Source organism: Rhinopithecus roxellana, chromosome 16, assembly GCF_007565055.1.
Source record: "Rhinopithecus roxellana isolate Shanxi Qingling chromosome 16, ASM756505v1, whole genome shotgun sequence".
Taxonomy (NCBI): domain Eukaryota; kingdom Metazoa; phylum Chordata; class Mammalia; order Primates; family Cercopithecidae; genus Rhinopithecus; species Rhinopithecus roxellana.
In genome coordinates this window covers 68,792,352-68,805,632 of record NC_044564.1, presented here as the reverse complement: position 1 = coordinate 68,805,632, position 13,281 = coordinate 68,792,352, and positions in this window count along the sequence as shown.

Sequence of the window (13,281 nt, the reverse complement as noted above, 5' to 3'; positions counted from 1 at the left end):
TGCACTTAAGTAGACAGCGGGTGACAAGCTCCACATCCTTTCATGAAGAGGAAGAGCCTTCCTCAATTAAGAGAGTACATCAAGAGATCATTCTCCTCTTGAATTGATGAATCTCAATTCATCAGAAAATTCTTAGGAGACAATCAAGATGAGAATTAAATAGTTGTAGGTGCATAAGTTCATCCATATGGAAAATGAATCCAGAATACTTGTGAAGGGCTGTGATGAAACTATGAAGTCTTTTGTATATGGCAACCATTATACAAGAATCTGGCAAGCATTTTAATATATATTTATCATAAACCACAAATCCTTTATCACTTTCTGTTAATGACAACAGCAAAACAGACTGAGCTAGCTTGTGACCAGATTCACACTTAGCATATCATAAAGAAGCTTCCTAGCCAGGTGTGGTGGCTCACCCCTGTAATCCCAGCACTTTGGGAGGCCGAGGTGGGCGGATCACGAGGTAAAGAGATTAAGACCATCCTGGCCAACATGGTGAAATCCCATCTCTACTAAAAATACAAAAATTAGCTGGGTGTGGTGGTGCACACCTGTAGTCCCACCTACTTGGGACACTGAGGCAGGAGAATTGCTTGAATCCAGGAGGCAGAGGTTGCAGTGAGCCAAGATCGCATCACTGCACTCCAGCCTGGGCACCACAGTGACACTCCATATCAAAAAAAAAAAAAAAAAAAAAAAAAAAAAGCTTCCTGCATTTCTTCACTAAGAATGACTTACTATAGGCCGGGCACACTGGCTCACACCTGTAATCCTAGCACTTTGGGAGGTCGAGGTGGTGGGCGGATCACTTGAGGTCAGGAGTTCAAGACCAGCCTGGCCAACATAGTGAAACTCCGTCTCTACTAAAATACAAAAAAAAACTAGCCAGGCATGATGGCAGGTGCCTGTAATCCCAGCTACTCGGGAGGCTGAGATGGGAGAATCACTTAAACCCAGAAAATGGTGGTTACAGTGAGCCAAGATCGCACCACTGCACTCTAGTCTGGGCAGCTTAGCAAGACTCTGTCTCAAAAAAAAGAAAAAAGAAAAAAAATTACTTACTATAGTAAATCTTGAAAAGATTCTCTAAAGTGTGAAAGTATTAGGCAGATGTAGGCCATTATTACTCATTGAACTCTAAAATATGCTGGACATAGATGTGGTTGAGACTGATCTGAAATCAATACAGCAAGCACACAAAATTTTAATTACGATAAGCAAGAGATACTATCTTTTTCTTTCTTTTTTCTTTCCTTTTTTCTTTTTTTTGAGACGGAGTCTGGCTCTGTTGCCCAGGCTAGAGTGCAGTGATGCGATCTCAGCTCACTGCAAGCTCCACCTCCTGGGTTCAAGCCATTCTCCCGCCTCAGCCTCCCGAGTAGCTGGGACCACAGTTGCATGCCACCATGCCTGGCTAATTTTTTTTTTTTTTTTTTTTTTTTTTGTATTTTTAGTAGAGACAGGGTTTCACTGTGTTAGCCAGGATGGTCTTGATCTCCTGACCTCGTGATCCTCCCGCCTTGGTCTCCCAAAGTGCTGGGATTACAGGCGTGAGCCACCGCGTCCAGCCAATGCTATCTTTTTCTTAAAGTACAGTACTGAGAAAAATTATTTGACTGATATACTAGTGAGTGTTGTTTTTCAAAGTTAGGAAGAACCAGTCATTAAGAAAATTCAATTCAACATACACTTATTGAGAGACTACTGTGAGCAAAACTATGAGAGAGTTCATGTATTCCTAATGGAAGTACGAATTGTCATCTACCTCCCCCTCAGGAAATACAATTAAACAATATATATAAAGAGTTTTGTAAACATTCATATCTTTGACACAATAATTCTGCTTCCAGATATTTTGTCTAAAGAAATAATCAGATGGCTCCACAGGTGAATTTTACCAATTAAAGAAGTAATACCGGCCAGGCACGGTGGCTCCCGCCTGTAATCCCAGCACTTTGGGAGGCCGAAGTGGGCGGATCACGAGGTCAGGAGATTGAGACCATCCTGGCTAACACGGTGAAACCCCGTCTCTACTAAAAATATAAAAAATTAGCGGGGCACAGTGTCGGGCACCTGTAGTCCCACCTACTCAGGAGGCTGAGGCAGGAGAATGGCGTGAACCCAGGAGGTGGAGTTTGCAGTGACCTGAGATAGTGCCACTACAGTCCCGCCTTGGTGAAACAGCGAGATTTCCATCTCAAAAAAAAAAAAAAAGAAAAAAGAAGTAATACCAATTATTTATGGTCACTTTCAAAAATTAGAAGACAACAGAATACTTCCTAATTCATTCTATGAGGCCAGTATTACCCTGATACTAAAACCAGAGAAAGACATTACATTAAAAAAACATAAAACGCTACGGATCAATCTATTATGAATACAGACACCAAAATCCTCAACAAAATAGTAGCAAATTGAGTCCACCAACATATAAAAATAATTATACACCATAACCAAGTGGGATCTATTGCAGGAATGCAAAGTCAGCTTAATATTTGAAAATCAGAGTGGCGCCAAGACGGCCGAATAGGAACAGCTCCAGTCTGCAGCTCCCAGCGTGAACAATGCAGAAGATTTCTGCATTTCCAACTGAGGTACCCGGTTCATCTCACTGGGGCTTGCCAGACAAGTGGGTGGAGCCCACAGAGCAGGGCGGGGCATTGCCTCACCCGGGAAACACATGGGGTCAGGAAATTCCCTTTCCTAGCCAAGGGAAGCCCTGACAGACTGTACTTGGAAAATTAGGACACTCCCACCCTAATACTGCGCTTTTCCAACGACCTTAGCAAACGGCACACCAGGAGATTATGTCCGGCAACTGGCTCAGAGGGTCCCACGCCCACGGAGACTTGCTCACTGCTAGCACAGTAGTCTGAGATCAAACTGCAAGGCGGCAGCAAGGCTGGAGGAGGGGCGTCCGCCCTTGCTGAGGCTTGGCTAGGTAAACAAAGTGGCCAGGAAGCTCAAACTGGATGGAGCCCACCACAGCTCAAGGAGGCCTGCCTGCCTCTGTAGACTCCACCTCTACGGACAGGGCATAGCTGAACAAAAGGCAACAGAAACTTCTGCAGACTTAAACTTCCCTGTCTGACAGCTTTGAAGAGAGTAGTGGTTCTCCCAGCACAGAGTTTGAGATCTGAGATCTGCATCCTCAAGTGGGTCCACGACCCCTGAGTAGCCTAACTTGGAGGCACCTCCCAGGACGGGGGCGACTGACACCTCATAAGGCCGGGTGCCCCTCTGAGACGAAGCTTCTAGAGGAAGGATTAGGCAGCAGCATTCGCTGTTCTGCAGTCTCCGCCGGTGATACCCAGGCAAACAGGGTCTGGAGTGGACCTCAAGCAAACTCCAACAGACCTGCAGCTGAGGGAAACTAGAAGGAAAACTAACAAACAGAAAGGACATCCACACCAAAACTCCATCTGTAAGTCACCATCATCAAACACCAAAGGTTGATAAAACCACAAATATGGGGAGAAACCAGAGCAGAAAAGCCGAAAATTCTAAAAATCAGAGCGCCTCTTCTCCTCCAAAGGAACAGAGCTCCTTGCCAGCAACGGAACAAAGCTGGATGGAGAATGACTTCGATGAGTCGAGAGAAGAAGGCTTCAGACGATCAGTAATAACAAACTTCTCCGAGCTAAACGAGGATGTTTGAGCCCATCGCAAAGAAGCTAAAAACCTTGAAAAAAGAGTAGACGAATGGCTAACTAGAATAAACAGTGTAGAGAAGTCCTTAAATGACCGGATGAAGCTGAAAACCACGGCACGAGAACTATGTGATGCGTACACAAGCTTCAGTACCTGATTTGATCAAATGGAAGAAAGGGTATCAGTGACTGAAGATCAAATGAATGAAATAAAGCAAGAAGAGAAGTGTAGAGAAAAAAGAGTAAAACGAAACGAACAAAGACTCTAAGAAATATGGGACTATGTGAAAAGACCAAATCTACGTCTGATTGGTGTACCTGAAAGTGACGGGGAGTATGGAACCAAGTTAGAAAACACTCTTCAGGATATCATCCAGGAGAACTTCCCCAACTTAGCGAGACAAGCCAACATTCGAATTCAGGAAATACAGAGAACGCCACAAAGATACTCCTCGAGAAGAGTAACTCCAAGACACATAATTGTCAGATTCACCAAAGTTGAAATGAAGGAAAAAATGTTAAGGGCAACCAGAGAGAAAGGTCAGGTTACCCACAAAGAGAAGCCCGTCAGACTAACAGCGGATCTCTCGGCAGAAACTCTACAAGCCAGAAGAGAGTGGGGGCCAATATTCACAACATGCTTAAAAAAAAGAATTTTCAACCCAGAATTTCACAGCCAGCCATACTAAGATTCATAAGTGAAGGAGAAATAGAATCCTTTGCAGACAAATAAATGCTGAGAGATTTTGTCACCAGCAGGCCTGCCTTACAAGAGCTCCTGAAGGAAGCTGTAAACATGGAAAGGAACAACCAGTACCAGCCACTGCCAAAACAGGCCAAATTGTAAAGACCATCAATACTAGGAAGAAACTGCATCAACTAATGAGCAAAATAACCAGCTAACATCATAATGACAGGATCAAATTCACACATAACAATATTAACCTTAAATGTAAATGGGCTAAATGCTCCAATTAAAAGACACAGACTGGCAAATTGGATAAAGAGTCAAGACCCATCAGAGTGCTGTATTCAGGAGACCCGTCTCACGTGCAGAGACATACATAGGCTCAAAATACAGGAATGGAGGAAGATCTACCAAGCAAATGGAAAACAAAAAAAGGCAGGGGTTGCAATCCTAGTCTCTGATAAAACATACTTTAAACCAACAAAGATCAAAGGAGACAAAGAAGGCCATTACATAATGGTAAAGGGATCAATTCAACAAGAAGAGCTAACTGTCCTAAATATATATGCACCCAATACAGGAGCACCCAGATTCATAAAGCAAGTCCTGAGAGACCATACAAGGAGACTTAGACTCTCACACAATAATAATGGGAGACTTTAACACTCCACTGTCAACATTAGACAGATCCACGAGACAGAAAGTTAACAAGGATATCCAGGAATTGAACTCACACCAAGTGGACCTAATAGACATCTACAGAACTCTCCACCCCAAAACAGCAGAATATACATTCTTCTCAGCACCACATTGCACTTATTCCAAAATTGACCACATAGTTGGAAGTAAAGCACTCCTCAGCAAATGTAAAAGAACAGAAATTATAACAAACTGTCTCTCAGAGCACAGGGCAATCAAACTAGAACACAGGATTAAGAAACTCACTCACAACCACTCAACTACATGGAAACTGAACAACCTGCTCCTGAATGACTACTGGGTACATAATGAAATGAAGGCAGAAATAAACATGTTCTTTGAAACCAGTGAGAACAAAGACACAACATATCAGAATCTCTGGGACACATTTAAAGAAGTGTGTAGAGGGAAATTTATAGCACTAAATGCCCACAAGAGAAAGCAGGAGAAATCTAAAATTGACACTCTAACATCACAATTAAAAGAACCAGAGAAGCAAGAGCAAACACATTCAAAAGTTAGCAGAAGGCATGAAATAACTAACATCAGAGATGAACTGAAGAAGATAGAGACACAAAAAAACCCTTCAAAAAATCAATGAATCCAGGAGTTGGTTTTTTGAAAAGATCAACAGAATTAATAGACTGCTAGCAAGACTAATAAAGAAGAAAAGAGAGAAGAATCAAATAGATGCAATAAAAAATAATAAAGGGGATATCACCACCGACCCCACAGAAATACGAACTACCATCAGAGAATACTAAAACACCTCTATATAAACTAGCAAATAAACTAGAAAATCTAGAAGAAATGGTTAAATTCCTGAACACATACACCCTCCCAAGACTAAACCAGGAAGAAGTTGAATCCCTGAATAGACCAATAGCAGACTCTGAAATTGAGGCAATAATTAACACCCTACCAACCAAAAAAAGTCCAGTCCCAGACGGATACACAGCCAAATTCTACCAGAGGTACAAAGAGGAGCTGGTTACATTCCTTCTGAAACCATTCCAATCAATAGAAAAAGAGGGAATCCTCCCTAATTCATTTTATGAGGCCAGAATCATCCTGATACCAAAGCCTGACAGAGACACAACAACAACAAAAAGGAATTTTAGACCAATATCCCTGATGAACATTGATGCAAAAATCCTCAATAAAATCCTGGCAAAACGAATCCAGCAGCGCATCAAAAAGCGTATCCACCATGATCAAGTGGGCTTCATCCCTGGGATGCAAGGCTGGTTCAACATATGCAAATCAATAAACATAATCCAGCATATAAACTGAACCAAAGATAAAAACTGCATGATTATCTCAATAGATGCACAAAAGGCCTTTGACAAAATTCAACAGCGCTTCATGCTAAAAACTCTCAATAAAATAGGTATTGATGGAACGTATCTCAAAATAATAAGAGCTATTTATGACAAACCCACAGCCAATATCATACTGAATGGGCAAAAACTGGAAGCATTCCCTTTGAAAACTGGCACAAGACAGGGATGCCCTCTCTCACCACTCCTATTCAACATAGTGTTGGAAGTCCTGGCCAGGGCAATCAGGCAAGAGAAAGAAATAAAGGATATTCAATTAGCAAAAGAGGAAGTCAAATTATCCCTGTTTGCAGATGACATGATTGTATATTTAGAAAACCCCATTGTCTCAGCCCAAAATCTCCTTAAGCTGATAAGCAACTTCAGCAAAGTCCAGGATACAAAATCAATGTGCAAACATCACAGGCATTCCTATACACCAATAACAGACAGACAGCCAAGTCATGAGTGAACTCCCATTCACAACTGCTTCAAAGAGAATAAAATACCTAGGAATCCAGCTTACAAGGGATGTGAAAGACCTCCTCAAGGAGAACTAAAATCACTGCTCAGCGAAATAAAAGAGAACACAAACAAATGGAAGAGCATTCCATGCTCATGGATAGGAAGAATCAATATTGTGAAAATGGCCATACTGCCCAAGGTAATTTATAGATTAAGTGCCATCCCCATTAAGCTACCAATGACTTTCTTCACAGAATTGGAAAAAACTACTTTAAAGTTCATACGGAACCAAAAAAGAGCCCGCATTGCCAAGACAATCCTAAGCCAAAAGAACAAAGCTGGAGGCATCACGCTACCTGACTTCAAGCTATACTACAAGACTACAGTAACCAAAACAGCATAGTACTAGTACCAAAACAGCATGGTACTGGTACCAAAATAGAGATCTAGACCAATGGAACAGAACAGAGTACTTGGAAATAATACCACACATTTACAACCATCTGATCTTTGACAAACCTGAGAAAAACAAGAAATGGGGAAAGGATTCCCTATTTAATAAATGGTGCTGGGAAAACTGGCTAGCCATATGTAGAAAGCTGAAACTGGATCCCTTCCTTACACCTTATACAAAAATCAATTCAAGACGAATTAAAGACTTAAATGTTGGACCTAAAACCATAAAAACCCTAGAAGAAAACGTAGGCAATACCATTCAGGCCATAGGCATGGGCAAGGTCTTCATGACTAAAACACAAAAAGCAACGGCAACAAAACCCAAAATTGACAAGTGGGATGTAATTAAACTAAAGAGTTTCTGCACAGCAAAAGAAACTACCATCAGAGTGAACAGGCAACCTACAGAATGGGAGAAAATTTTTACAATCTACCCATCTGACAAAGGGCTAATATCCAGAATCTACAAAGAACTTAAACAAATTTACAAGAAAAAATCAACCCCATCAAAAAGTGGGCAAGGGATATGAACAGACACTTCTCAAAAGAAGACATTCATACAGCCAACAAACACATGAAAAAATGCTCATCATCACTGGCCATCAGAGAAATGCAAATCAAAACCACAATGAGATACCATCTCACACCAGTTAGAATGGCAATCATTAAAAAGTCAGGAAACAATAGGTGCTGGAGAGAATGTGGAGAAATAGGAACACTTTTACACTGTTGCTGGGACTGCAACCTAGTTCAATCATTGTGGAAGACAGTGTGGCGATTCCTCAAGGTTCTAGAACTAGAAATACCATTTGACTCAGTCATCCCATTACTGAGCATATACCCAAAGGATTATAAATCATGCTGCTATAAAGACACATGCACACGTATGTTTATTGTGGCACTATTCACAATAGCAAAGACTTGGAACCAACCCAAATGTCCATCAATGACAGACTGGATTAAGAAAATGTGGCATATATACACCATGGAATACTATGCAGCCATAAGAAAGGATGATTTCATGTCCTTTGTAGGGACATGGATGAAGCTGGAAACCAACATTCTGATCAAACTACCACAAGGACAGAAAACCAAACACCTCATGTTCTCACTCATAGGTGGGAATTGAACAATGAGAACACATGGACACAGGGTGGGGAGCATCACACACCGGGGCCTGCTTGGGGTGGAGCTAGCGGGGAGGGATAGCATTAGGAGATATACCTAATGTAAATGACGAGTTAACAGGTGCTGCACGCCAACATGGCACATGTATACATATGTAACAAACCTGCACGTTGTGCACATGTACCCTAGAACTTAAAGTAAAATTTTTAAAAATCCGTAAATAACCCAGAAACCCTAATTGTAGTTAAAAAAAAAATTGAAAAATCAATTAATACATCAATCAATGGGATTTAAAAACCCCACAAACCTACAATATCATCTCAATACAGAAAAAGCATTTGGCAAACTCCAGTACCTTTTCATGATAAAAACACTCAACAAACTAGGAAAAGGACTTACTCAATGTGATAAAGGGCATCTGACTCACAACTTACATCATTCTTAATGGTAAAAGACTGAATGCGGCTGGGCGACGTGGCTCATGCCTGTAATCCCAGCACTTTGGGAGGCCAAGGTGGGCGGATCACCTGAGGTCAGGAGACCAGTCTGGTCAACATGGTGAAGCCACATCTCTACTAAAAATAAAAAATTAGCTGGGCATAGTGGCAGGCAACTACAATCCCAGCTACTCGGGAGGCTGAGGCAGAATCGCTTGAACCCGGGAGGTGGAGGTTGCAGTGAGCTGAGATTATGCCCTTGCACTCCAGCCTGGGCAATAAGAGAGAAACTCCATCTCAAATAAATAAATAAATAAATAAAACTGGATGCTTTCCCCCTAACATTAGAAACAAGATAAGGATGTCCACTTATGCCACTCCTGTTCAACATTGTAATAGAGGTTGTAGCCAGAGTATTGCACCAGAAAATGAAATAAAAGTCATGCACATTGGAAAGAAAGAAATAGAAAGAAAAGTCATGCACATTGGAAACGGTCTATATTTGAAAGTGATGCCTTATTTATAAGCAATCGTAAAAAATCAATTGAAAAACTATTAGAACTAATGTAAGTTCATAAGGTTGCAGGAGACAATATCAGTATTTTGGGGAAAAACTCTCAAAGTATGTTTTTCCTCTGCTATCACATCAGCACAACAATAATCACCAACACAGAAAGCTTCTATGACCAAACATGTGGGGGTTTTTCCCCACACAGTAAGCAGCAGAAACAAGCTGGGTGTCCTCCAATTTATTAGGTTGGTGCAAAAGTAATTGCAGCTTTTGCCATTTAAAAGTAATGGGAAAAAACATAATTACTATCTACCTGGAGTTAGTGTCAGATCCCACAAGTTGAGGGCTCAGTCCCTAAGATTGCCCTGCCCCAGCAGACACCAGTTACAAGTCCGGGCCTCTGGAACTTCTAACTGACTGGCTTCAAGTTGGAGTTTCCATGAGTACCTTTTTGGGTTCAACTAATTTGCTGAAGTAGCTCACAAAACTCAAGGAAACACTTGCTTACCTTTACCAGTTGATTATATAGGGTATTACAAAGGTACAGATGAAGAGATGCTTAGGAAGAGGTATGGGAAAAGGGTGCAGAGCTTCCATGCCCTCCTCAGGCACGCTGCCCTCCAGGAACCTCCAGGCATGCAGCTATCCAGATGTTCTTCAAACCCTCCCCTCCTGGGTTTTTATGGAGGCTTCATTACATAGGCATGATTGACTGAACCGTTGGCCTTTGGTGATCAACTAGACCTTCAGCCCTATCCTCTCCCTGGAGGTTAGGGGATGGGACTGAAAGCCCAGCCCTGTAATCATGCCTTTGCCTTTCCAGTGACCTGCCCTAACTTAAAGCTATTAGTCAACATCAGCATACAGAAAGACAGCTCTGGAGATTCCAAGGTTCTTAGGAGTTGTTTGCCAAGAAATGGGGACAAATATGCATATATTTTTTGTATACTGATTGTTATATTGTGATATGAATAAATATTTACATATATTCAAATAAATACAGATATATAATTCATTTGTATATCTATAAAGATATTTATATCTGGAACCTCCATTTTATTACATTGATTTATATGTTTATCCTTATGCCAATACCACACTTCTTGATTATAATTGCTTTGTAGTAAGTGTTAAAATCAGAAAATGTGGCTGGACACGGTGGCTCACGCCTGTAATCCCAGCGCTTTGGGAGGCTGAGGCAGGTGGATTACCTGAGGTTAGGAGTTCAGGACCAGCCTGGCCAACATGATGAAATCCCATCTCTACTAAAAAATACAAAAAAAAAAAAAATTAGCCAGGCATGGTAGCAGGTGCCTTTACTTTAATCTTAGCTACTCGGGAGGCTGAGACAGGAGAACTGCTTGAACCCAGGAGGTGAAGGTTGCAGTGAGACGAGATTGCGCCGTTGCACTCCAGCCTGGGCGACAAGAGTGAAACTCCGTCTAAAAAAATAAATACATTAATTAATTAAATAAATAAAATCAGAAAATGTGAGTCCTTCAACTTTGTTCCTTTTTTTCAAGATTGTTTTGGCTATTCTGAGTGTCTGGCATCTGCCCATGAATTTCAGGACCAGCTTATCAATTTGTACCAAAAATCCAGCTGGTATTTTTGTAGATATTATTTTGAATCTATAGATCAATTTTGGAAATACTGCCATCTTGACAATATTAAGTCTTCTAATCCATGAACTAGAACACAAACTTTTTAACATATATTTTATATATATAATATAAATAAATATAGATACAAAAATCAATTGTATATCTGTACACTTGTAATGAGCAATCCAAAAGTGAAATTAAGAAAATAATTCCACTTACATTAACATTGGTATGAATAAAATACTTAGGAAAACTTCACCAAAGAATTGCAAAATTGATAATCTGAAATAACCAAACATTATTGAAATAAACTATTGATGACCCATTAAAAGAAAAACAGTTCATGTTCATGGATTAGAAGACTTAATATTGCATTATGGTAATGATTTCCCAAATTGATTTACAAATTCAAAACAGTACCTACAAAAATACCAGCTGGCTTTTTTGCGTAAATTGATAACCTGATCCTGAAATTCATAGGAAGATGCAAGACACTCAGAATAGCCAAAACAATCTTGAAAAACAAGAACTAAATTGAAAAACTCACATTTTCTGATTTCAAAACTACTGCAAAGCGACTATAATCACGACAGTGTGGTACTGGCATAAAGATAAACATATAAATCAATGTTATAAAATGGAAAGTTCAAAAATAAATCCATCTATCTATCATCAGTTGATTTTGTACAAGGGTGCTAAGACTACTCAATAGAGTAAGAATAGTCTTTCCAACAAATGATACTAGAACAATTGGATATTCACATGCAAAAGAATGAAGTTGGAACCCCTACCTAATATCATATACAAAAATTAACTCAAAATGAACCAAAGTCCTTAAAGTAAGACCCAAAACAATAAAAATCTTAGATGTGCTTCAAGGGACACTATCAAGAAAGTAAGGCCAGATGCAGCGGCTCATGCCTGTAATCCCAGCACTTTGGGAGGCCGATGCAGGCAGATCACAAGGTCAAGAGATCGAGACCATCTGGCCAACATGGTGAAACCCCATCTCTACTAAAAATACAAAACTTAGCTGGGTTTGGTGGCACATGCTTGTAGCCCCAGCTACTCAGGAGGCTGAGGCAGGAGAATGGTGTGAACCCAGGAGGTGGAGCTTGCAGTGAGCTGAGATTGCGCCACTGCACTCCAGCCTGGCGACAGAGCGAGACTCCATCTCAAAAAAAAAAAAAAGGAAGTAAAAAGACAATTTACAGAATGGGAGAAAATATTTGCAAACCGTATATCCAGTAAGAGACTTGCATGTAGAAAACATAAAGAAGTTTTATAACTCAGTAACAACATGACAACCCAATCTTACAATGGGCAAAACATCTAAGTAGACATTTCTCCAAAGCAGATAGACAAATGGCCAAGAAATAATAAGAGAAGTGAACACATTGATTTATCCGTATGCTCATTACAACAATATGTACTCATTACAGCAATAGGTGCTTTGCTATGTACTTAGTAGCAAAAAAAAAAAAAAAAAAAAAAACAGGAAGCAACCTAGATGCCTAAAAATAGAAGAATAGTTACATGAATTATAGCATATCAAACACTGAAATATGATATGGCCATTAAAAAGGTTTTTGGAAAGGCAGTTTAGGGAAAAGATTAAGTCCAAGAGCACCGGAGACAGACTGCTTTTGTCTGAGCCCCAGTTCTACCATTCACCAAATTCACATCCTTGGGCAAATTACTTAACATGTCTAAGTTTCAGTTTCGTCATCTGTTGGTTTTTGCTAGGATTAAAGGTAATTATCCGTGCGAAATGTTTAACACCTTTCATAGCACATCCTGAGTGCTAAATACATCCTTGAAAAAATGATTATGGTATGCTTTTATTAACATGTTGACAACCTTAAGATACAGTATCACGTAAAAAAGCAGGATATAAAAGTGTACATAAAGTATTCAGCAAACTTTGAATAAATGATCAGGTGGATGTGTGGGTAGATGAATGCCCAGAATGGATAAGTGGATATAGAAGTATACAATAAAACACTATTCCATATCTTTCTTTTAATAGAGCCAGTCATCCCGATTTATTACTATTCCACAGTTCATGTCTATCTTTTTGAGAATCCTTCTTAACACGTTTTTTTTGTCTTGACTGATTTTTCTACGGGTGACACTATTAGAAACATGCACGGGACCCAGAAAGATGAAAAGAATAGGCTGTTTTACTACTCCTCAAACTCCGTAGTTACTACCCTCTATTCCTATAATTGCTTTTCTTGCTGGAAGAGACAGTCTGTGGTTTGCATATCCCTTATTTAACTTTCTCATTTTTTTAATCGCCCCTTGTTGGCAATTAG